General features: G+C 38.3%; 1 long non-coding RNA gene across 1 annotated transcript; it reads right to left on the reverse strand.

The window, feature by feature from the left end:
- Positions 1 to 613: 613 nt before the first annotated feature.
- On the reverse strand, positions 614 to 4,317 carry LOC104848546. The gene is made up of 3 exons (XR_776442.2): positions 4,287 to 4,317; positions 1,109 to 1,190; positions 614 to 761 (listed from the first exon to the last, which is right to left on the reverse strand). It is a non-coding gene; the product is annotated as an uncharacterized LOC104848546 (long non-coding RNA).
- Between the last annotated feature and the right edge of the window lie 2,282 nt (positions 4,318 to 6,599).

The raw sequence follows: 6,599 nt of genomic DNA on the forward strand, positions 1-6,599 counted from the left end.
GGAGATATATAGAGAAAACACAAGGTGTTTCTTTGGAAATGTTTTAAAACAGGAAAGATTGATAATCCCTGTCCAGCGAGGAGCCTGGGGGCTCCACCAGATGCCATTAGAAAATCCTTAATAGGTCTTCTAAATTACACAAAAAGAAACCAAGCTAAATGAGAATAGAAACACAATTCTCAAGTCAGAAAAAGCTTTGGAGGCATAGTAGAGCAGATCAGGAATTTTCCCACTTTAGCTGGTGGAAAAAATGCCCAAAGTGCCAAGGTTCCATATGTAGAAGCATAGTTTCAGAGAAGGTTTTAGATAATTAGCTCAGATTGGTGTAGCTTAATATAAGAAAATCTGAAAAGTATGAAATGGTAGTTTAATCATGGCTAATGATGTTATAATTGCCCATTGATACCCATAAAAGAGAAAGATGTAGGATTATCAGTAGAAAGTCTTCTACAATTATAATGTAATTTTGAATAATACATCCTAATTCTTTTGTCCTTTTGTTCTTTTATCTTTCATCTGTAGGCTATGCTTTGCAGATTGTGGGCATTCAGTCAGTATTAGCAGAATGAATGAAACTTGGAGCGCTATGACCCCCCGGACATATAAACAGCACCTGTCTCTTTTGTCTGGGATAGGGACATCCACCTGTACCTCTTTGCCCACCTGCTTGCTCCTCTGCAGAAGAACTGCAACTCACCCGATCCTCTTGAGAGCAGGTGAAGCCACAGGCCTTGGGGACATCTGCCCTTTCTCCTGGGCTGCTGGTGGGTTACAAAAGATATCTCAAGCACAGGAAGAAACACAGAAGTTCATAAGCAACAGGAGGGAAGAGCAAACCAAAGTACCCTGACATTTTTTCTTAAACAACAAATGGCAAAAAGAAATGTGAAAGTGTGACCACCCGTCTGGGGTGACACGGTGGGCAAGGGGAATTTTTATATGATTTGATGCAAATATAAACACAACCACCCATGAGGACAATTTCTCAAAGTCTGTAAAAATTACAAATACAAAATATTTTGACTCTGTAGTAAGGTTGAAAGGATTTTATAGTTAATACCCTTCCGGTCACCACCAAGACGCTACTCTTTTTTTTATTTCTACTCACTTATTTCGCTTCCTTTGTCACATCTCTGTTTGTTGATGTGTTTTGAGGGTACATGCCATCACTACTCTTTCCCTGAATACTCCTGTAAGTCATAAACCATACAGTTCAAAGTCTGTTTAGTTTCACTTCTTCTAAGGTAATGTTTACATGAAATGCGTGAATCTTAAGTGTATATTTACTAAATTTTAACAAACTCATCTGTGAGACCCAAACTTCTAGCAAGGTAACGTAGCTTGCCATTGTTCCAGAACATTCTCTCAGATATCCTTTCAACAAATCCCCACACTGGCCTTTCACACCAATCTCTGGTCTGTTTTTTTCTCTGTGTTTCATTCACCCAGTGTAAAAATTTATACAAATAGAAAAGAACAATACTTAATATTTATGTACAAAGTTCCTTTCCTTCAGCAAACTGACTTTGAGATTCATGCATTCTGTTCCACGTGTAAGAAAGTCCATTCCTTTTTATTGTTGAGCAGCAAGCCCATCGTGTATGAACTCACAAGAGCTTGTTTCTCCAAACTCCTGGGGACAGACACTTGTTTTCCTTGTCTCCTGGTTTTCAGATTTATAAATATAGCCGTGATGAACATTTTTGTACATGTCTTTTTGTGGACATGCTTTCATTTTTCTTGGGTAAATACACAGGAGTGGAATTACTTGGTTTTCATGTTTAACTTTATAAAACAACAACAACAACAACAAAACAACAACAACAAAATCCCAGAACATTTCCCGAAGTGATCATGCCATTTTACATTCTCACCAGAAATATATGAGCTTCAGTTTCTCCACATCCTCATGTAATTTAATTTCAGCATTTCTAGCAGGTATACGGTGGCCTCTCATGTGGCTTTAATTTGTCTTTCCCTGCTCAATAATGAGCTCTTTAATCACTCCCTGTTCATGTGACTTCTTTATAAAGTGTCTCTTCCAACTTTTTAATTACTACTATATTTTTAAAAATTTTTATTATCCTATGTGATGGGGTAATCCTGAAGGATTGCTGAAATAAATGAATATCCATTCCATTTTAAGAATTTCCAAGAAAGGAAAAGTTTATCTCATTATTGCTTTTGGATATTGCATAATTTCTGTAAGAATGAACTTGACTGACTCCAAATTACTGTCACTTCAGCCTATTTCTCTTGGTCACTCCTTATTTCAGTTACTGAGTTAAAACAGAAATATTAAAGCATAATTTATTATTGGGCATTGCACGCTTATTTAGGTTGCCTTTGAATGTATGATAGGAATATCAATTTGCTAAAGGGAAGAAATTGTTTCATAAATGATATGCTCTCATCTCTTTTCCCTTAGTATTCTCAGTCTGTCTGAAAAGGATAAAAAGGAGTAATTGAAGCAAATTCTACCAGCTTATTGCTGTATTTGCCCACCTTTAAACCCTTTCACTAATGAGCTGAAAACCAGAGTTCCTTTTTCTGGCAAAAGCAACATCCCACTGCTTAGAAAAAAAACAGTAAGGCCAGATGTGGTGGTATAATACAATCCCAGCACTCAGGAGGCTGAAGCAGGAGGATTGTGTGAGTCTGAGGCCAATCTGGGGCTACACGGTGAGTTCAAGGCCAGCCTGCAGTATATAGGGAGACCCTGTCTCAAAAAAGAGGGAAAAACTGTGGTTTGATTTATGACTCAATTTCTTCTCTAGGTTTAAAAGTTATATTTACTTATTTATTTATTTATTTTTTTACCTGGGATCGAACTCACGTCCTTGCGCTTGTGAGGCAGGCGGTAGAAACACTGAGCTAAATCCTGGCCCTAAAAGTTGTGTTTAAACAGAATCCATCCCGTACAGGGGGGTTGAAGATGCTGCTGAAACTCTTTTTATCAAAACAAATAGAAATGAAAACAAAATCCGGGGCTGGTGGCTATGTAGGGGTCAGGAAGACTGGCTGCCAAGTGGAGCTGAGGGACACTAACAGAAAAGAGGGTGAAGCCTGGCGGTACAGGTGCTCCAGGGAACAGCTGCCTTCCTCCTGTGTGGGTAGGGGCTGGAGGACTTTTAACTTGGGCTTTGATTCCGCCACAGGCATCCTCAGCAATAATTACTGGGAGAAAAGAGAACATACGGAACATTTGTCTTTGTGTTTTGCCCAAGGAAAACTGTCATCTTGATTATGGACATAGTATTTGTATCTCTCATCCATCCATCTATCTATCCATCTATCTATCTATCTATCTATCTGGCATCTATCTACCTATTATTTACAGTATACATGTATTACACTTGATCTTAGCCAAAAGGCTGAGAAGCGATTACAATATACATGTATTTTCCCATTGAGATTCGTATTTCAACTCTCCATGTGCTTTTTTTGATGATTTTAAATTGTGGTGAAAGTTATATAATATAAAGTGCACCACCTTACCATTTTTAAGCGTACAGTTCAGCAGTATTAAGCACATTCACGTTATGACAAAATGAAGCTCCAGAAACTTTATTTTGCAGAACTAAAACTCTACAACATTGAATACTCTCCAGTACCCACCTCCAGCTAGCTAGTAATCACCATTTTGCTTTGTTTCCCTGAATTTGACTATTTTAGATACCTCATACAAGTGGAATCCCACAGGGTTTATCTTTTTGTGTCTGGTTTATTTCACTCAGCATGTCTTCCAGGTTCATCCACGTTATAGCATGAGTCAGATTTTCCTTCTTTTGCAAGGGCTGAATAATATTTGTTTGCCTGTTCGTACGTCACTGGATACTTGCATCGTTTTCACCTCTTGTGAATAATGTAGTAATGACTGGGGGTGTGCAAATACACCTTAAAGATCCTGCTTTCAAGTTTTTGGATGTGTCCCCAGAAGTGGGATTCCTGGGTCATACAGCAGTTCTATTTTTAATTTTTTGAGAAACCACTTAAAAAGTCTATAAGTAATGCAGAAGGGTTCCACTTTCTATCTTAGTGAACACGTATTTTCTGTTTCTTTTTCAAACTTGGCCATCTTAGTGGGTGTGAGGTACTCAATATATGGAAATTTTTTTGTTAATTTAATTGACACATACAAGTATATGTATTTACAGGATGCCATGTGATGTGTATATATAATAAAAAACCAAAGTGAATGTTTTACATTTTTAAACAATTACAGTAAAAGACACATTACCGTTAATCCCCTGCAAAATATTTCCCCTCACTTCAAACACACTTACCTCACCATCCTTGCCATTTTCTGAAGCAGTTCTGGAAGTCATCTTCTGTGTGTGTCTTTAGTTGCATAGTCATGGCTGCCTCGATGTCCTGAACCGATTCAAAAGGTTGACCTTGCGTGGCCATTTTGACTTTGGGGAAGAGTGGGAAGTCACACCACACCAGATCCAGTGCGTCAGGTGGATGAGGACACAGCGTCATGTTTTCTCAAGCCTGCCTTCCTGCTGGATGGCGCTTGACAGCAGTATTCACCATATTTTTAAAAAAATCACACTCCATAAAGATACTCACAAAAGAGGATTTGCAGAAATGCTTCAGAAAGTGGTAAAAATGATGGGATAAGTCTGTTCAAAATGAGGGGGAGTATTTTGAGAGGGATTCACAGAGCTATATGCTATTGTAATACTATATATATATACTATATACTATATATATGCAGTTATATATATGCATATATATATAGTCCTTGCACTTGTGAAGCAGGTGCCAGAACCACTGAGCTAAATCCCCGGCCCCATTCAGTGTATATTTTGATTACATGTGTGTGTGTTTGTGTTTGTGTGGTACTGGGGATTGAACTCAGAACCCTGAACTTGTGAGGCAGGCATGGTACCACTGAGCTAGATCCCTGCTGAGCTAAATCCCCATCCCTGACCACATCATTTATACATATATATATGTATACACACACACACACACACACACACATATGAATATTTCAATCTGGTGAGTATATCTATCTTCTCAAATTTTTCTCATTTCTCTGTGGCAGGAACTTCCCAAGCCTTTCTTTAGCTTCCGCTAAAATGTCAGGGACATTATCATGACCTATAGTCTCTCCACTGGGCGGCCCCACCCCAGAATGTAGGTCCCACTGTAAGTGACTGGCACCCGCTGAGCAACCTTCCCCACACCTCCTCCTCCCTCCATTCCCCAGCCTCTGCATCCCACTCTTCAGTTGTCAGCCTCTATGAGATCAATTTTGTTTAAATTCCACATGAGTGAGGTCATGCAGAATTTGTCAGAAAGCCAGAAAGGCAACCCTTTTTGAACAATGAAAATACTTCAAGTCACCATGCACTATGATGTACCTTTCCTGGTGTGTTATTCCATTCTCTGACAATCAAAAGCGAGATAACAGGCCAGCTTCAAAATGACTGCAGCCTGTGACCTTCTGGTTTCCTCCTAAATTTCTCATTTTCAAAGTTAAATTGGGGGGGGCAGACCCCAAAGGCCTTGCTTTTTATCTTATTGTATTTCCTATCCTAAAAGAAGTATTTTTTTAAAATATATTTCTCCAGCTGTGCTAGATTTCTGAATACTGAGGTACAACAAGACAGGATGTTTGAGAGGTTGGCCTCTGGGTCATCTAGCTGAGTGTGAATCTCCTCCTCTGCCATTTATCAACTGTGTGACCTTGGGTAAATCACTCAGCCACTCTGTGCCTGTTTCTTCCTCTGTAAAATAGGGGTAATAATGCAATTCCTACTTCATAGAGAGATTTCTGTTAAATGAGTTCATATTAACTAAAGTAATGACAGCTTGATGTGTTTCAGCTGTTGTTATAAACAGAAAAGAAGAAACTAGAAAGGGTTGAGGTTGACAGTTAAAATTTCGAGGCAATTTTAATCAAATATTGTAATAGAGTTATTTTAAGCACTTTACACTCAAATTCATTTGGAAAAACAAAGCAATAAGACTAGTCAAGAAAACTTTTGAAGCTGGGTGTGGTGGTGCACGCCTATAATCTCAGCACTCGGGAGGCTGCCTGTGCTACATTGTGAGTTCCAGGTCGGTCTCAACTAAATAGTGAGACCCTGTCTGAAAAAACAAACAAAAAAACAAAACAAAACAAAAAAAACCAACAAAAAAGAAAAGGTAAACTTTTGAATAGAATATGTGGGACAAACTATGGGATAGTAAAATATATTACGAAGTTATAAACAAACAGCATGGCATTGGGTCAGGGACAGACAGGGCAGTGAAAACAATATGACTCTGTGACCGAGCTGCCATATGAGAGAAGCACATAGCCATTTGGGAAAAAAGAACAGTTGGATCCATGTCTTATTTCTTATGCCAATATAAATACCAGATCGATCAATGATAAAATATAAAATAAAACTGTTAAAGTGTGATATGTTGTTTTTTTTTAGAAGTCTTGAATGGGGAAGACTTTTTCCAATGACAACATGAGAAGAAAAATCCACTGAAAAATGTGAGACTAGGAAATTGAGAAGTTGCTACGTAAAAAGTACCACAGACAAAATAAAAAGCAAAAAAGATGTTCGCCACAGGATTTCAAAGGCTGATTT

This window comes from Fukomys damarensis, unplaced genomic scaffold, assembly GCF_012274545.1.
Source record: "Fukomys damarensis isolate Sample0158 unplaced genomic scaffold, DMR_v1.0_HiC HiC_scaffold_6, whole genome shotgun sequence".
In the NCBI taxonomy this organism is placed as follows: Eukaryota; Metazoa; Chordata; class Mammalia; order Rodentia; family Bathyergidae; genus Fukomys; species Fukomys damarensis.